At 44.7% G+C, this 16,028-nt stretch overlaps 1 protein-coding gene across 2 annotated transcripts in view; it reads left to right on the forward strand.

The window, feature by feature from the left end:
- The first annotated feature begins 4,405 nt into the window (after positions 1 to 4,405).
- Positions 4,406 to 16,028, forward strand: part of MAPK4 (mitogen-activated protein kinase 4) — a 171,158-nt gene continuing 159,535 nt past the window's right edge. Inside the window, exon 1 of one of the 2 annotated variants that reach the window (XM_009192749.3) lies at positions 4,406 to 4,497. The gene's annotated coding sequence lies outside the window, so the exon portion shown is untranslated. Of the gene's footprint in view, positions 4,498 to 4,735; positions 4,892 to 16,028 lie in introns of those variants that run through there. The other variant, XM_009192748.3, reaches the window with a different exon arrangement.

Below are 16,028 nucleotides of genomic sequence, written 5' to 3' on the forward strand. Positions count from 1 at the left end.
GTGTAAGCATGTATTTAATATCTCTCTCTCTTATTAGACTATGAGCTCTGTGAAAGCAGGGACTATGTCTGATACAAGATAAAAACAACTACTTTAAATATCTTACCAGGAAACTGCATTTCATTTTCTTTGATAATATTTAGAATATCTTCTGAATCTATGCTGGTATCACCTTTTTATTGATAATATTAATTTTTTCTTTCTCTTTTCCTTAACCAGGCTTCTGAGGGGTTTATCTATTTTATTATTCCTTTTAAACAACCAGATTTTGGGTTTATTTATTCTTTTTACTATATTTAGCAACACCACCACATTCTACTATTAGTTCTAATAGTTCTTCTTAAAGAACTAGAGTCTTAAGGTTTTTAGTTGTGCAATTATAGCATTTACAATGAAAGACTTTCTTCCTTTTCCATATTTGTATCTACTATTTCATTTTCATGTCTTACTACTTTATTTTAGTCTCTAAAACAATGTTAATAATAGTGGTGATAGGAGGCATCTCTGTTGTATTCCTGAATTTGGTGGCTTTAGTACAGCTCCATTTTGTGTGCTGTTTGCTGTGTTGTTTTGAGTAGTTAGCATTTATTGTTCCTTGAAGGACTTGTAAGGTTGGATGAAATCCAGAAGCATCCTGGGAGTCACACAAAAAAGTGGAGAAAGGAGTGATTGACTATGTCAAATGCTGTATAGGTCAAGTAAGATAAAGCCTAAGAACTGCTCATTAGATTTAAAAACATGGAGGTCTGTGATGACCTTGACCAGAGTAGTTTGCATGGAGTGATGATTGGAATGGGTTAGAGAGAGGATGCAGGGAGAGGAAGTAGAGACCAGGAGAGAAGGCAAGTTCTGTTTTGCCAGGAGATGTTGTAAAGGGAAGAAGAGAGTTGAGGCAGCAGCTGGAGGAGAATGGGGTCAAAAGAGTATTTTGTTTTGTTTTGTTTTTTAAAGATGGGAGACATTAAACTATATTTGAAAGTTACTGCTTAGGACCTGGCATTAAGGCAAAACTGGTGATCAAACAGATAGAGGCATGTTTACAGAGAGAAGTCCTTACAAAAGTGAGAGGAGCGAGATCGTGTACACAAGTGGAGGGTGACTTTTTTTTTTTTTCTTGAGACAGAATTTTGCTCTGTTGCCCAGGCTACAGTGCAGTGGCGGGATCTCAGCTCACTGCAACCTCCACCTCCCAGGCTCAAGCGATTCTCCGGCCTCAGCCTTCTGAGTAGCTGGAACTATAGGTGCACGCCACCGTGCCTGGCTAATTTTTTGTATTTTACTAGAGACATGTTGCCCATGTTGCCCAGGCTGGTCTTGAACTGCTGAGCTCAGGCAATCTGCCCGCCTCGGCCTCCCAAAGTGCTAGGATTACAGGTGTGAGCCACTGTGCCCAGCCAGAAAGAGGCCTCATGCAGTATTCAGCCCTCTTGCCCTTCTGCCTTATGCCACGTGAGGACATAGCATTCCTCCCCTCCAGAGGATGCAGCCATGAAGCACCATCTTGGAAGCAGATACCTGACCCTCACCAGAGACCAAACCTGCCATTGCCTTGATCTTGGATTCCCAGCCTCCAGAACTGAGGGAAATACATTTGTGTTCATTATAAATTACCCAGTCTTGGGTATTCTGTTATAGCAGCACAAACAATATAAGATAAGGAGGGAAGGCAGAATATGAGAGACAGGGACAGATGCTGGTAAGTGGGCCACTGTAGTCACCTATTGTTTCTTTTTCTCCATGGACGTATAGCTTTCCTAGGTGATTCTCATAAGCATGCAAGTGTGGAATCACTAGTTTATAGCTAGAACCAAGCAACTCACACAGCTCATCACTTCCTTCAATCAAGTCAATCCCGCATCTTGGATCTCATCTCTCTTGTGGTGAGGAAAGGCATTTCCAGAAAAAAGAATGAAGAAAGTGTGATTTCAAATTCCTAGGCCCTAGATCCCACTCTATGAGAACAGCCCAGGCCTTCATAGCTGGACAGGCTGGACCTATGAGAAAAGAGAGGGAGGAAAGGAAAGGGAGAGGGAGAGGGAGGGAGGAATGGAAGGAGAGAGAAATGGGTAGATAAATAGAGACAAGGAGAAAAAACGTCAGTCCTCTCCCAAGAAAGAAGCAACCCAAGAGGGAGAGGGGCACCTGGCTGCTGAGGGTACCCCCTCATCTAGAGGCCATGATACAGTGGGTTCCTCAAACATGGCCAGTGCTTACCCCCGGAAGAGAGGCCACATGCAAAGTCACTGGCCCCAATGCCAACTCCTCCTGGGAACAGAAAGGGTAGGGTCAGGAATCTGTTTAATCATCGAAGTTGCTCCCCTCCTCTACCTAGATCTAAGTCAAAAATGGGTGCCATGGGAGACAAATTCAGCCAGCACAACATTTTTGAAAATTATACCAAAATACCCTAAGCAAGGCAGACAGGGCACTTTTTTGCTCTATGCAGCACCCCCTGCCCCCATATCCTCCAGGGCCACTGTAGATGTGGGCACCCCTGGCCTAGCCACCGAGTTACAGCTTCTGGTGTCTAGTCACAGGCAGTAAGGAAATGCTGGCTCATTTTTTTTTTTCTCCCAGAAAAAAAGTCTTAAAACAGAATGACCTGGTGAACTTCCCAACTCCAGAATTCTGTGCATCTATTTTCTAGTGATTGACACTGACTTCAGCCAGCTGTTTCTTTAGGAGTCTTCCCTATGGGGTAAAAATAAGAAATAACTTGTTTCCTGATAGCAGCAAGGAGAACAGGAGAACACCACTACCCGACAGCGGAGAGCCCCAGACAGATACTCGCTTCTTGTTCATTCCCCCGCTATTGTACGGTAATGGGCACTGATATTAAATATGCATATTTCACAGTCTCTTGTCCCACGATTTGGAGGATGGCCATTCACTATGCATGAACCACTCACTCATGCTCATCACACAGAGAAAATTACATTTTCCCAGTTGCCCAATGGAAGAGATAAATTATCTCGCGTGGACAAGCACATTGCTCTCAAGAGCAGCTTCCAGACTTAAGACAAAGAGATTTAAAAAACAAAAACAAAAACAAAAACAAAACAAAACCAAAAAAACCACGCTGGAAGGGACTCTGAGCTTTCCAGGTGTTCTCGGGGGTCAGTCTCTTCATTCGGACTCACCATATCTTCACTTTGCACTTAGTGGGTTTAAAGTGGTGGGACATTTGTCCTTCTGCTTCTTTTGGATTAAATGAGCAGCCTTGGGCCTCTTATTCTTCCTTCATAGAAGAGATGTTATAAAAATGAAAAAATCAACACAAAACATTTCATATTTATGCCTACTTGCTGAATTGGTAATACTTGTAATGAAAATCAAGGAGGCAAAATGTTAAAATGTTCTCTTTGGGGAAGACACATTGGAATCTTACCACAGATGTACAGACACTTGCTTGCTACACACTACTTCCTTATCCCTAACTATTATCTGAGGTAAATGAAGGTCCTGATAACTGCGGTCTCTAACTTAGCATATATTCCTAAACCTACTACCTGCACACATAGGAGTCGCAGCACAACCAGGTACTAATGGCAACTAACATTCATTACACTTCATACCACCATCACTGTGCAAACCTTTAGTGCATTTTCCAATATGATCCCACAATCCTTCATTTTTATGTTTTTGCCCACGCTAAAATTCGACAGCGAATTCTTGCAACAATTATTAAGCGCCTGGAATTGCATTAGGCTCTGGGGGTAGAGGTGGGGGACGAAGAGGGAATAAGCGCAGTACACAGCAGACCTTATTAAAGTGCCAAAACGCAGGTCTCACTCGGAAGGCTTTGGGAGTTGGGAGAGGAGAGAGCTCATGGGCAGCTAAAGCCACCAGCGACCTCATTATACGATATTTAGGTTATCAGACTTTTCTATGCCTCGAAAAGCAGCGCCTTAACCATTCCAACGGGACTCACCGCGTTCAGTGACGCCCCTCATTGGTGCCCACAGCTTTGGGCTCGCTGAAGGCACCACAGAAGCACCAGTTATTACCAGTGTTAGGGACCAGTGGCTTCTCCTGTCCCTTTCCTCCGGATCCCAAAGTGTTGGTTCCCTTTTGTTAGTTTTATTCCGGTCATGCCAGTGAGCAAAGATTCACAGCCCAGGCGGCCCGCTCGGAATCTGAGGCCGGCTGGGGACCGGTACACGTGGGCTTCGCGCCCCCTCGACCCTCGGCCCGGTGCCCCTTCCCGAGCGCGCAGGTCTCCTCGGTTCCAGAGCCCACCGGTCCCCGCCGGCTCCTTCTCCCCACCCACCCTCCCACCGAGCCCCCGGCGGCTGCAGCAGCGCGGGGCTGGCGGGGCGGCGACCGGGCTCAGGCGGATCCCCGCTTCCCGCCTTCCCGGCGCCCCCTCCCTCCCGGACGCAGCCCGAGGATCCCCCACCCCCGGCGGGCGTGAGGACTGGCGTCTGAGTGACTGGAGCTCTACCGCGTGTGCCTCGGGAAGGCCAGGCTACCCCCGGACGGGGCTCGGCTCCCCAGGTGAGCTCGTCTCCGCGGGGCTGGGTCCGGGAAGGCCCCGGGACCGCGCGGCCGAGCGGCCTGGAGGCTTCGGGAGGGCAGAGCGGGGCGCGCGCGAGGCGGCCGCCCCCCGGCGCCCAGGGCCCGGCTCCCCAGCGCCACCGCCGCAGCAGGTGGGGGCCCAGCGGGTGGGGGCGGGGCCCGGCTCGGGGCGGAGCCGCGGCAGCGGCAGCCCAGGCGGGGGCCGGGGCCGGAGCCCGAGCCCGAGCGGGAGCAGCGAGCCGGGCTGTCGGGGCGCCCGCGGGAGCTCACCGCGCGCCAGGGCTGGGACCGGCCTGGCCGAGCGCGCCGGCGACGCAGCCGCAGACAAAGGGCGGCTCGTGCCCGGGCCGTCGCGCTCTCGGGCTCTGCCTCGGTAAGTGGCTCCCCCTCCGCTGGCTTTCTCCTCCCGCCGCCTGCGCCTCTTGGAGTTCGGCGGGCTCCGGAGAAGCGGAGAAGAGATGAGACTTCCTCGCACTGTCTGCCTCCCCACCTCACCCTAACAGTAAGCCCCCCAGGCCAAGCCACTGCCAAACTAGCGAGTGTCCGAGCGGCGGGGGTCTCCCGCGGGACCCGCCCGGCTGCCCTGGGTGACCTCCTCGCCCGCGGACCGCGCGCCAGTGCTGTCCCCGACCCGTTTGGGATGGGAGGTTGCAGCTGGGCTCCCTGCGGTGTGTTTAGAGGAGGAGGACGCAGGGGCCGGGCCCCGCGAGGGGACCCCACCCCCGGGGACAGTCCCGAGCGCTTGGGGTCGCCGAGGGGCGGTTCACACTGCGAGTTCAGATTTGGATCGCGGTTGCGGGGTCTGCCCCAGTCCCCGATTATCCTCCCTTCCAGCCTCTCCCTTCCTTGTTCAAGGGTTGATACAGAGCCCTCTTCCTTCGCCACCCGACCGAGGCGCCCACACTCCCGGTCGGTAGCCCCTGGGAGAAGGGGAGTGGGGGGACCCCGCCGCTTTCCCCGCCCGGCGACCCAGAGCCCCAGCCTGCTGGAGAGGGCAGCGGCTCGGGTTTGACGTCCTGGGTCCCGGGCCGGCTCCCCCAGCCTCCTCCTGGGTTGCTGTCTATCAGAAAAGCAATCGCAAGTCCGACCGGCTTTTGCTTTTGTTCTGCCTGCTACTCGCTGGAATCGTAGGTAAAGCCGGGGTGGGCGGATGCCCCGGGAGGGGGCTGTGGCGGAAGTTCCAGGTGCGGCCCCGAGATGACCATTGGAGGAGGCGGCTGTTTCCCGCCCCTGGGTGGGGAATGGACTCTGATCGCTAATCGATACCTCGGAGCCAGCAGTGGGTCAGCAGCGTCCGGAAAGAGTGCAGCAGCCGCGTACTGTCACGCGCCTCTCCAGCACTCTGGAAAGCACTACCTCGAGACGTGCATTTCCATTCATGGATCTGTGCCTGGTGGTTGATTAATGTCACCCCTGCCTGGGTTCTCTAAGGAGGAGTGTCCGCAACTGTTCAATAGCCATTTACTGGGAGGTTACTGTGTGCAAGGCAGCTATCTTACAATAACCTTAACGTAAAAGATACTTATTGAGCACCTACTATGTGAAAAGCAGGTATACTACAAACTTTTCAATTGAATAGATACGTATTGAGCACCTACCCCGTGCAAAGGTGAAGTGTCATGAGGTTCTCAATGTAACAGATATTTATTGAGTACCTACTGTGTTCAAGGTAGCTATGCTATGATCTTATTGTAATAGATATTTACTGAGCACCTACTTAGTGCACAAGGCTTTTTTGCTGAAGGGTTGCCCAGTGTACTTTTGGGGTACAGATAGAAACAAGGGAGAGAAAATATAATATCTTCTGACCCTTGAGTCTTCAACTCCTTTAGTGACCTGCATTTTAACCTTTCCGAACCGCTTGTGTGGTACATGAAGGGCTGGTCGTCTACACTTGAGGGTACACTTCTATGCTTGAGGGTTTGTCAGCTAGGAGCAGGGCTGAATAGTAAAAAGTCTTGCCTGGAACCTCTTTCCAATTCAGTTTCCTTGCATTAGAAAAGTCAGTTTCTTTGTGTAAAGCTCCATGGAGTTATCGCAGGGAATCGAAGGGCCATAAGGCAAAGCCCTAATGCTCAAAGGGACAGAGAATCTGTGCTGGAGACAGACAGATGAAAAGACACCTTCTAAACAAGGAAGGAACCAATGGAGGAAGGGAGAGAGAAGCATGAAGACAGGGCCAGCTGAACCTTCCAGCCCCTCACTCCAAACTGATACCCAGTGGTGTTGGGGTGAGAGAGTCTTTAAGTCCCATCATTGCCCATGGCTGGGGCCCTAGGACTAGAATTCAATAGTTTTCCTGCTAAGAGATTTGATGAATCTGTTACTCTGATAATCAGGATCTTGAGATGCCCTGGAATATCCAGACTGGCAAGAAAATCATATCCATTAGCAAATATTTGAGTATTTACAATGCAATATAGGCATTTATCAGAGAAATGTAGTCTAAGATGTAGTCTTTGTCTTAAAGAACTCTGGTTCACGAGATAAACATGTAAAATGACAACTTGGGCAGCATATATGAAAAGCCAGGAGCAAATTCCTCCTGGAATTTAACCTGAAACATACTCTCACCACATGGAACTGTGGTTTTTCTCTTATCAGACATTGAGAACTCTCTATGTGCCTTGTATGTTTATCTTTTTGCCTTGGCCTCTGGAAATTCCTGGTAACAGCTTTATCCCAGCTTCTTGGTATAATGATTTTTTTCTCCCTAAATTATTTCTGAGACCTCCTTTTTAAAGTGTTTATAAAAAAAAAACTATATTACAGTATTTTTGTTGTGACCTTGCAAGCCTCTCTGAAATCTTTTCTGTAAGTAAGCCCGTTATGAAAGATACATAGAAAATATGGTAAGTACTAGACGAACGCGCTGATAAGAAAAGAGGGAAAAGCTGTCAGGAATTGACAGAGAAAACAAATGGGCTTTGCAAGATGAACTAGGATTCAGATGGGCAAAGACAACTAACAAAGACTTTCCTCCCAAATTGAGGGAAATCGTTTTGGCAAAGGTGTCGAGGAAAACAAACTGTCTTTAGAGTAGTTTAGGCATTTGCTAGATCTTCCTCTGGAATAGTTTCCTTTCACTCAACACACAAGTGCTGCTGGAACATTTTACTGTGTCAAGGACTATGCTAGGTGTCAGGTGGGGGGCATCACCCAGAACCAGTTGAGGTTCAGCATGATCCCACAGCTGGCAAGGACCTTGGTCTCCTGTCCTGGCTGTGGGGTAGCACTGCCCTGCATCTCAGCCATTCTTTCAAGCATTCCTGGAGTTTTTTTCACCTGAGCTGAACTTGACTGTAATCTTCTTCAAGGCCAAGAATGTGACTTTTTTTTTTTTTTTCTCTGCATCCTTCCCTCCTTGCAGGCTCAGGCAGAAAGAGTCGCCAGGGTAGGTGACACTTATTTTAGTGACCTCTATTGCCCATTTCTTCACCCCTTCCCGGCCTCATCAGGGCCTGCTGTCTGCTCTTCCTCTCCATCACTTTCAGCTGTTCAGAGCCTTTCACTGTATGAAAACTGGTCTCAGGGGAAAACCAATCTGTCATCAGTCACTTTCTCTTGAATATGAATGTAGGTCACTGTGTTCTCTCTTCCAGGGGTCTTTGCACTTTAAGCCTCATTATGGAATGAAAGGCTGTGTTCACCATGAGACGATGTCAGGCACAGACAAGTGGGTGTCAGAGGTAACTGGGGAGGCAAAGTGCCTTTCCTGGTGCTCCTGAAACCACCACCTCCTCACGTAGCCAGTCTTGGCAAGGGTCCTTGCAGTCCCATGATTCATGAATGTCTGGAGGCTTCGTTGCTGTTTATCATGGTGCAGTGGTTGAAGTCAGACAGTGGCTCTCTGTGAGCCACCTGCCAGCTTGGCCCTCATACATTCCACTCCAAAGTTTAAAGCTTTATTGTTTGCAGGGAGAATCCTTGCTTCCTCACCTACATGTGCCCATTATTTTAAGGCAGTGATTCTCAACCTGGGCGCTGTTGATGTTATGGGCCAGATAAGTTTTTGTTGTGGGGAGCTGTCCTGTGCATTACAGGATGCTTAACAACATCCCTGGCCTCTGCCCCCTAGATGCCAGGAGCACCATACACCAGCCTGCTCCCCAAGTTGTGACAACCCAAAATGTCTCCAGCCATTGCCAAGTATCCCCTTGGAAACAAAATCACTGCTACTTGAGAACCACTGTTCTAAGGGTTATTGGTTATTATGTATCATGCCATATAATAGAGGCCTTATCTAATGTAATTCAATTCTTTTCAATAAAGAGGAACTAATACATGTGTAATTAACATGGCAGAACTTTTCATATAAGTAATTTCATAAATTAGAATAAATACCTCTTTTTTCAGGCCTCATATCCAATCTGGTTATTATATTAAGTTCATCTTTTGAAGCATGAAACCTCAAATTCTTCTTTTTCTAGTGTGGCTGATTTATATACCAGAACTGTGGGTCGCAGAACTGCATTACCCACGAGATCTTCCCAGCCTGCTACTTGGGCAGTGCCTGGTAACCACCAGCCGGGGAGGAAAATGGCAGAAGAGGATTCAGTTCAGGTGGACTTGGTGCTTATGTAATTTGATGGACCCTCTTTAAAGAAAAGACAAAATGATAAGGGGAGCACATTGCTAGGGCACCTCCCAGGCCTTGGAAGGGTCTGGTGAGGACAAATGATGGGCTCTGAATTTAAGTTTCATTAGCTTCGTGGGAAAACAGCCTTTGGGAAAGGTTTTGAGGAACGACTGGACAGCTGTGTCTGCAAGAATAGAAAATTAGTCCTACCTATGACTGATAGGAGCTAAGAGAAACTTCTCAAAGTGTTGACTTAAATTGAGAGCACAGATCAAAATGGAATTGTTAAATCCGGGGTGACCTGTACTTCTGTTAACACCTACCCTCAAAAGTAAGAACTTCCATATCGTCTGCAACCCCAGGTCCACGTTAGCAGCATCATAGGTGAAATGAGGGGCAGGGTTCATTCCGGTTTAGCAGGAGGCTCTGTGTTCCACTAGTGGGTAGTAGTAACTTACTGCACCTTATAAACGAGGTTGGTCAGTGCTGAGGTTATTGCCTCGGGAAGTGAATGAAACTCTTTTTCAGGTCACACTAATGGTATTTGAAGAGTTTATAATAGGAGTACATTGATTCAAACTTTTCTCTTGGAATACCTGAGCCTGGGATGAGACGTCCTTGCATTAAAACTGGCCAGGCAGGAAATACTTGCCCCCTTATTTTGGGGGGACAAGTAATTTAAGTACAGTCATGTGCTACATAATGACATTTCAGTCAATGAAGGGCTGCATGTGGGACTGTGAAACTGTAAGATTATAATACTATATTTTTCCTGTACCTTTTCCATGTTTAGACGTATTTAGGTGTACAAATACCATTGTGATACAGTTGCCTACAGTGTTCAGTACAGTAGCATGCTGTACAGAGTTGTAGCCTAGGGGCAATAGGCCATACCATATAGCCTAGGTGTGTAGGCTATTCCATTCAGGTTTGTGTGAGTATGCTCTATGATGTTCCCATAACCAGGAAATTGACTAATGATGCATTTCTCAGAGTGATGTATGACTGTATGAATTTAAGAACTTAAGATAATAAGGCTTTGCAAATGAAACTATAATTCAGATTTCTCATTAATTCATCTTTTTCCTTAGTTTAGATCACCTTAGCTTCAGTGAGGAAGACAGTGTTCTAATTGTTGCTTTAGTGTAGAAATGTTAACTATAAATGCCTGGCCCTGCACGAGACTGATCTGGCAATATATCAATGTCTAGATTTAACAAAAATTAAAAATAAGAAATAAGAAATATTCTACATGAAGATTTGCTGTGGTAGAGATTTCCTTTAAAGCATTGCTCGTCTTTCATTTGTATTTAAACAGGTTTGATTTGTATAAAATTTTTCGAGTTGAGACCTGTTTGGAGATTTTGGGTCAAATGTGCACACAGTCACAGAAATTAGACCTGAAAGAGATTTTAGGGGTTTCTGGACAGCCCTGCTTGCCCGTTGAATAATTAGAGAAACTGAAGCTGCGAGTGGTTAGATGGCTTGCTAAGGTCACACAGAGATCAGCTGGGAGGCTGGGGCAAGGAGCCAGGAGCTCACCCCATCCCCTTGTCACTCAGTGCTGCTGGGATACCGTTCTTCTGTCTTCCTGGTTGTAGAGTGTGTCGGTGTAGGGAGACTAGGCAGGAAAAGGGTTTGATAACTTGTCTCATTTCCAGGGCACTGATCCTCAGAGAACCACTCATTAATTCAAACTGATTACATCTATGCCAAAGGTGTGTGTAAACACAGGCAGTATTGAAACAATCACAGAAAAACTGAGACGGTTTGATTGGTGGAATGAGATTATTTTATAAAAACTTCTTTTATTGCTTTTTTGTATCATCTTTACAGTAAATAACTAGAATGAAAACATTTGTCTATTTAAAAAAGTAATATGTATTCATTATGGAAGGTGGCAAGAATAATAAACACATTCTACCTGTGATCCTTTGATACTTTAATCTCAATCATATTTTGCTATGTTTATTTTTAGTGTGTTTTTAAGCTCATTTTCAAACTCATTTGAACAATTCAGACCATATTGTACATACAATTTTAATTGTTCTTGCCTTTTTTATTAGAATAAACAATGTATGTGTTATTGTGAACATAATTTTTGTGAACATAAACTTTGTGAACATAATTTTTTTGTGTCTTTCCACAATGTCAGAGTTTTATTGATGCTATTTTTTTTTTACTTTAAATTCTGGGGTACATGTGCAGAATGTGCAGGTTTGTTACCTAGGTATACATGTGCCATGGTGGTTTGCTGCACCCATGAACCTGTCATCTACACTAGGTATTTCTCCTAATTCTCTCCCTCCCCTAACCCCCACTTCCTGACAGGCGCCGGTGTGTGATGTTCCCCTCCCGGTATCCTTGTGTTCTCATTGTTGTGAACATAATTTTTAATGGCTGCAATCCTTAGAAGCTTGTTAATTTACCACAACGTTTTGCTATTAGTGAACATTAAGTTTGGTCCTCATTTCTCCCTGCCATCACTGCGTGAGCAACTTTGTGTCTGTGCTTTTTCTACAATTTGGATTGTTTTCTTGGTATACATTCCCAAAGAGTGAAATTACTGAGCCAAGGATGTGTGTGCATTGTGTTCAATGGCTTTACCAAAACGGTGTACCAGTTTACCTTATATTGATAGCATGCTACAAATGATGAAATTTCACCACACCATTGATAACATACTTGTTTTTGTAATTACTAATATGACAAAGTAAAGGTGTCTTTATTGCTTTCATTTACATTTTGCTAACCAATACAGCTAAACATTTTTCTATAGGATTTTTTTATAAAACTTTCTGTGTGTGTGAGTGTGTGTGGTGTTTTTTGTTGTTGTTGTTTTGGTGAATTATCTATTTGAGTGTAGTTTTTTTTTAAAATAACCTTTCTATAGAAAGTCATTTGACAAAAGGAAAAACAATAACCTCTGATCTCTTAGGTATAGTGGCTATTTTATAAGGAATTCCATTCAACCCTCATGTTCCATGATTCCAACATCTCCAGTGCCATGTTTCAGGCTAAACATTTTGTTCTTAGTCATAGAGCTGCTTGTTAGTTCCTGAAGCAAGCTTAGATGGAGAGACAGTTGACAGCATTTTTTCTTTTTCACTGGTACGTAAAATAATAGTGCTTCATATAATTAGTGATATTTAACATTTCAGGACATTTGATAATTTGAGACTTTGGATAATCATAATACAGATGATGAGTTCAAGAGAGAATTTTTAATTAACTTCTTAAGGTTTTCTGGGGTATCAGCAATAGTGGGTCAATTTTGGGGCCTCAGATTTTCTGGATCACCCAGATGACATGAAGCCAGACTAGTTTACTTTTTGTTCTCTCTTACTTCTAGGGTCTATCGGGGGGTGTCCAAGGGAGAGAATACAGTCATGGGTTCTTAGTTCCTGATTCTGGTTGGGCCAGTAAAGCCCCTTCCTCATCCCTCTTTTCCACTTAAAACTAGAGACAGAAAGTAAAAACCATGGCTTCAGGCTGCTAAAAGCCTAAAACGAAATGAAACAGAACAACAACAACAACAAAATAAGGTGGGTTGGACAAGCTTGAAGCTCTTTGGGGTCCTACTCTAAGTGTAAAGTGGTTTACCAGGCCTTAGAGAGGCCCTGGCCTCTTGATTCCATGAGGCCATCAATGCGCTGCTCAGCTTCCTAGCTTCCTGTTTTGGATTGACAAGCCCCTCCAACTGGGTAAAAGTGGCCCCTAGTACTGAGGCCCACATGTCTAGATCTATTTCTTTTCTCACATCTTAAACCTGAAATTCCTCCCTATCTTGTTAGCTTTGTGGTGCTTTTAGGAAGGTTTGTCATTTGTTGTTAACCTCATCCAGCTTTCTTTGTTGTGTTCACTGGGAAAGTTGGCTCAAATTACCCAGTTCACCACTGCTGGCAGGAGGTGGGACCCAGTCAGATCCATCTTAGAGACTGACAGGAGAGAAACACAAGTGACCAGCTGCTCTTTGCCTGACTGTGCCTAGAGAACTTTATCTACTCCCAACACAACACCCTAGTTGCAGCTGGAAAGCAGAAGTTAGGATGGATACATTTCCACTAACTGGACATAGCCACATGTAGATGTATTTCCTTGCATAAATGAGACTAATTCCTCAGGCTGTTCCTAATAAGGCAGGTGACCTGGCTGAGAAGGCAGTCACAGGAGTGCTACCTGGAGCCCCATCTCTAACCTGCTTCTTTCTTCTCACCTATACTGTCCTGCAAAAGATGAGAATTTAGTACGAAGGGAAGTGTTGAGGCAGGAAGATGCTTTCTCTTTCAGCAGCTGTTAAGAAGTAAAAAATGTAGGCTGTATTTTCACTGGGCAAGTTCCTTCCATTCAAACTGGACCCCAAAATGTTCATGTTGAAGGCAGAACTTCTCTTCCATGACCCAGACAATTCCTTGTAGAGGCTGAACCATCAGGTCCAGGCTAAGAAGTCAAGATAGCCTTTCCAGAGGACTCTGCTTGATGCTAAGGTTTGGAGCTTTATGATAGTTTCTGGCTTTTAGAAGCTGCATGCTCGACCACGTGTTCTTAGGATCAGCAGCCACATCTATTTTCCCCTTACTTCCTCCAACTCTTCCCCCAACTTTCAAGAAGCCAGAGAAGTCTACAAAAAGGAAAGTGTATTTCCTGAGTTTGAAAAGGTTGGACAAAGGGAGCCTGAGTGGTGGGAACTCCTCATCCTCCACCTTACCACACCCTCCATTGGCTTTTGGGGTGTGGGAGTGGGGTGGTGGTGGCTTTTATTTTTATTTTTGAGTACCTTTTTCCCTGGAAACCTTAGAGCTGAGTTATCCTCTCAGAAAATCACTGTCTGCCCAGGGAACCACATTCTCTCCCCTCACCCTTCAGGCATGTAGTCATTGGGTAAAGAGAAGGAAGGTGTGGGTGTGCCCCTCTGGAAAGGGCCCTGTCTTAGGGGGAGGTATCCCCACTGACTTTCTGGAGACCGCCCTATACCATGGAGCCTTTTATGTATTCCACAATAATTTACCCTGCTGATTTTTAATTTCACAATATTTCACACATAGGAAGGACTATAGATAAATTAGTCTACCATATTGCTAGAAATAGAAATCCTCCAATTAGATTTCAGTAACTGTCCATAAAAGAACAAATCTGTAACCCCACTCCCAGGTAATTCTAGACTGTGGCCGATCCTTTGGAAGAAATGATAAATGACTTAATTAATTTTGAAGAGGCAAATTTTCTGTTCTCCTGGAAAATGTGCCCTTCCGTGATTATTTTTGGAGGCAGAATGGTCAGAAAGCCCTACCAGCCATAAGAATTTATGAACCATGACATTTGAAAACTTTCAGCCTGAGATGAAGTAAATTAATTCCTCTAACATGATTCACTTTAGGTACAAGCCCAAATTTCTTTTATCAGTAACTTGGGCTCTTAAGGTGATTTTTCTAAAGAGGTATAGTTATTTGAGAACCATCAGGGCCATTTACTGTATTTCTTTTGTCAAATTTTCCATTTATGTGGATTTGAGTTTTTTCCAGTGATTTCAATACCATCTTGTCTGCTAATAAGAGATAATGTGCTGCCTTTTCAATAACATATGTGAAAGCCGCAGGGAGTTCAGACAAAGTTAGCTGAGCAAATTCCTGTACTTATCAGAGACCATGACATCACCTTCAGTATGCGGTGGGCTTTTTACCAAGTGTCCAGAACCTTTAAAGAACTCAGAATGGTGAAGTATTATTGCTCATTCACTAGAAAAAAAGGAACAGAGAAGTTCAGAAATCTGAAATGATTTTATTTGTAAGAGGAGAATAAGGAAGATGATTACTGTAAATCACATAGGAAGAGAAGGTGAGAAATATGTAACAGTGGTGGACTGCTTGAGCTTTCCAGATCAGAGGCAAAAAAATGAAAAATTTCTTATGAATTATTATGAAGTTTCAATGCCTACAGTGTAGGACTCGAAGAGGGCTTTAACGACCCAGCCATCTGCTGTGTAATAAAGCCAGTGAAATATGTGCCATCAAAATGACACAGAGAAGAACGTTAGTGTACACGGAATAGGAGCGAGAATTTTTTACAGCATGAATGAGAATATATCTAGTAAGTAGTTCTGGGTATGTTGTGGCCTGAATAACTGTCCATTTTTCTATACTTTACTATTTTCTTGAGTTGAATGGAGACTAAGGACAAAAGAAAAAAGACTCAGGTCGTTCTTAAGTTTGTTGGGTGATTCCTAAGTGATAATGCTCTCAGTTGAAGTACTTTAGTTAAAAGCTCAAAGTCTTGGTTTCCAAATGTCTATACGCTTTCATTTTTCAGAAGTTATTCAGTGAATTTGTTAATTCTGAAACCTCTCCTTTCTTATGAGCAGTCTTTCTTCTGAGATTCTCATAAGATTCTCAATGTTATGAAATGAGAATGAACTAGAGGCAGTAAAAAATATCCATTGGCTTTTCTTTCCGGTTTATTCAGAAGCAGATCCCCAGAATCAAAAATCTATCCACCTTTTATGTGCTGAATTTTCTCCCTTCATTAACCAACAAACAACAGTGTTTTACTCTACAATTTGAGTTCAGGATTTGGCTTCCATAATATATTAAATAACCTTCTAATTTTCTCTTCCACCTCTGCTATTGATAATAAATAATAATCGCATTATTATTTAATTATCACCACCAAAAGCATTGTCAGATTTCAGTAATCTAAAACTATGTTGCCTTAAACTTAGATTATTTGAAATAAGATCTTTCCTCTCCAGTAATGGATACCTAGAGAAGCAGGTGTATAGCTGTCGATACAGGGGACACATGCAGGAGCATGTGCAGTTACGATTACGGGGCAGTCATAAGCTTTTTTCCTAGAAGGACACACAAGACATTGTTAGTAGTGATAAAGTAAGAAGTGATTGAGGATTGATGTGAGGGAAGGGATTTGTTAGTTTATA

The sequence above is a fragment of the Papio anubis genome, chromosome 19, assembly GCF_008728515.1.
Source record: "Papio anubis isolate 15944 chromosome 19, Panubis1.0, whole genome shotgun sequence".
Taxonomy (NCBI): domain Eukaryota; kingdom Metazoa; phylum Chordata; class Mammalia; order Primates; family Cercopithecidae; genus Papio; species Papio anubis.